We start from the raw sequence: 3362 nt of genomic DNA, 5'->3' as shown, positions 1-3362 counted from the left end.
TGCAACGAAAAATAAATGCTATTAATAAACATAACTTCGGAAATCCAGATTGTTTGTTGTGTCGAAAAATTGTGAGAATTTTGCATAATAAGATAGTTTAGATTCAATCTAAAGATACCCGATCTTTTATATATATATAACCCAGTGTTGCATGAATTTCATCTCTCGCTTGGTGGTGGTCATAGGTGTGATGTTTTTCTTAGCAGTAGTTTTGGAAGCTTTCTTTCAAGATTTGCTCTTTGAGAATTCCTCTTTCCTAATAAAAATTAAAAATAAACAAAAATCATAATCACATTCTATAAATTAAAAGAAACATATAAAGTTTATTTTCATTTTGAATTGAATGAATGAAAACTTACATCAGTTCTTTGGAGTAGGGAGCAATGCAGCGAGGAAGAAGAAGAAGAAGAAAAAGACGGGTCTGCAAGAGAGTTTTTTTATTAGGGCTTCATTTATTTGCTTGGGTTGAAAATTTTTTGAGTTTGGATTGAAGAAAAATTACCTGCGCCTCCTTCGCCCTCCACTCCACCCTCATCCTCATCCTCCTCTCCTCCGCTGTCCCCTCTTGGATCCCCCTCCTATGCTCTTTCCTCTGCTCGATTGCTATCGCTTGGGAAATCTGCTATAAGACCGACGCTGAACGGCTTCTCGAAAGGGATCATGAGAATGGGATGTTGCTCGCGCGGTGTGTGGCCGAGTTGAAGAAGGCCGAGCGCCACGATGAACGGCTTCTCGAAAGGGATCGTGAGGATGGCTCGAGAAGAGGGGCGCCACTGCAACGGCGAAGTAGGGATTCAAGGGATCCCGAGCATCCATGAGGTCAAGGAGGACCATGATGTCACCGCCTGGAGACATTTAGATCTAGGGTTAGAAGGAAGGGCAATAATTATTTAGATCTAGATCAACCAATTACAGTAGGCCAAATGTCACACAAAGGAAAACTTTTGAAAACATGGTGAATTTTTGGGGATAAAAATTAAGATGAAGTATATATGTGATACAACTTAATAGATTTCACAATAGGAAAAATCCTATAAAAAGTCAAGATCTTCTTGATTGGATTGCGAAAAGCATAGTTGTACTTTAAATCCATTGATGATGATCGGGCCTTTTAGTTCTTCTAATTGATCACACGCAAAAATAGAAATGGAAACCTAATTCTGATACGACCACACCTATTTATAAAAATTTTTATGAGGCTAATTACAAGTCCATCCATCATGTAGCTTAATGATTTTACTCCCAAAAATTCTACATACTCATATTATTATTATGTAAATCCACAAAAACTAGTTTACATAATTAGAACCATATTCAAACTTTAATTAGATCACATTCAAAAACAATTATAGATATTAGTCGTGTATACATCTACACAATTTGTACACATATATCTTAGTTATATCCCTACATAATGTATGGTCCTAAACCCAACAAATATATTGTATATATCATATGCAAGTGAGTTTTTATTAAAAAATTATTTTATTGAGACCAAATAATTGTGAAAATATCAAATAAAATAATTAAAAAAAATTATATGACTTCAAAAGTTTTACCATAAGGTGGGCCCAATCCATCTGATTTGAATTTAATTGGTATTAAAATTTAAAAATAATTATCATATGTGTCGATTGGGTGAACCGGACTCATTCTTTGAATTATTTGTAGCATTACATATATTTATTGATTTGAGATTTAAATGGTAGATACATGTCAAACATAGATAGCTTGATTTAACCCAAAAATTTAAATTAATAAGATAGAGAGATTTGTGCTTATATATATAAATTTATATATATTTTTTAAATTAATTGATGTGAGACTACCAGAGATTTTAATATTAGCAATGATGGAAAAATTTTACTTGATTTAAATTTTATTTATAAAAAAAATATTATCCTACTAGTCTTGAGTTTTGAATTCTCTTCCTAATGTCACACAGGTTGTGCATGCTTTATGTTTTTCCTTTACAAGACTTTTGTGAATGTTCTCTTCTTCAAATTTGAAATAAAACGTTAAAGATAAAATAATAAATAACTATTTTCTTAAGGTAAAATGGTTGATTGAAGGAAGCCCTATTTTTATTGGTTTATCACGGTTCATAATTCTTACAAAATTAATAATAAAAATCAATGTGATTTTTTTATAATGTAATATTTTTAAAAAAATAGAAAAAGCTTCTCAAGCTCACAAAAATATAACATATTTTTATAGTTCTCTAAAATTTTTATGCTCTAAAAGTATATCACATTATAAGACAGCATAACACAGGCAATCCATGAAGGATCAAACAATAACACTATAAAATTCCATCCAAGTCCTTTTTTGGATATTTCTCAATTAATCAAATTACATAAATAAATAAATAAATAAAGGTTATTTTAAATTAATTGTGAATAAAAAATTATCTCAAATAAAAATGAATGATAAAAGTTGTAGATATTGTGGATCTAATCCGACAATGAGAGCATGACTCATGAAATCACGTTCATAAATTAAATAATATTAATAATATTAATAATAATTGAATAACTTGATTAAAAGCCCCATCAATGAAAGAAAAGAGATGTTCTTTTCTTTCATTCTTTTCTTGATTAAAATAAAAAGTTGATAGATTCTTAAGTACATTAATTATCATCTAATGACGACGTGTCGTCTTCTTGTTTAAATGTGAAGCAGATTCTGATTTGGGAAAAAAGAAACATATAAAAAATTAAAATTAAAATTAAAATTAAAAAAAAATAAACAAAAGCATGATCTAAATCTACTTTATCATTGATTTCTCTTAAGTTGAATGGAAGAATCTAAATAAACTTGATTAATGTATGGTCCATTAATATTTAAATTTAAATTTAGAAATACTTATTTAAATTAATATTAATCAGATCAAAACTCTAAAGAAAAAATTAAGATAAACAAACTTTTTAATTCAATCAATTTTAATAATTATTTATATACTTGTTGCAATCCGAACCATTTATTTATATATATATAAGAAAGGCAATAATGTACGAAACCCGCAGACGAACACGTGAGCCGCGCTCACTCTCCGAACCACGCCTCACCTACGCAGATGGGGATCGAGCTCGGGGAGGCACGACTCGATCTCGAGACGAGCAGCCTACTGCAAAGATCCGATACTGGACAGATCAGAATAGTCGTTGGTATTTATCCGTAATGTCTCTATCCAATTAGCTAGAAATAAAATCATCATGAAAAAAAATAATTTTTTTTTTAAAAAACAAAAAATAAAAAGATAAAAATGTGCCATCTAGAAGCATCGTTATCAGAACCGAACTGGATAAGACTGGTTGAACCCGTAAAATGGGTATGGAACCGATCCGATTTTTATAATTAAC

The 3362-nt window shown here is 30.3% G+C and overlaps 1 long non-coding RNA gene across 1 annotated transcript; it reads right to left on the bottom strand.

The window, feature by feature from the left end:
* Positions 1-217: 217 nt before the first annotated feature.
* LOC120270993 lies at positions 218-703 on the bottom strand. The gene is made up of 3 exons (XR_005539735.1): positions 503-703; positions 360-421; positions 218-256 (listed from the first exon to the last, which is right to left on the bottom strand). It is a non-coding gene; the product is annotated as an uncharacterized LOC120270993 (long non-coding RNA).
* Between the last annotated feature and the right edge of the window lie 2659 nt (positions 704-3362).

This window comes from Dioscorea cayenensis, chromosome 10 (assembly GCF_009730915.1).
Source record: "Dioscorea cayenensis subsp. rotundata cultivar TDr96_F1 chromosome 10, TDr96_F1_v2_PseudoChromosome.rev07_lg8_w22 25.fasta, whole genome shotgun sequence".
Classification (NCBI taxonomy): Eukaryota; Viridiplantae; Streptophyta; class Magnoliopsida; order Dioscoreales; family Dioscoreaceae; genus Dioscorea; species Dioscorea cayenensis.
The sequence above is the reverse complement of the archived record's forward strand: the minus strand, read 5'-3'. Positions and strand labels throughout refer to the sequence as shown.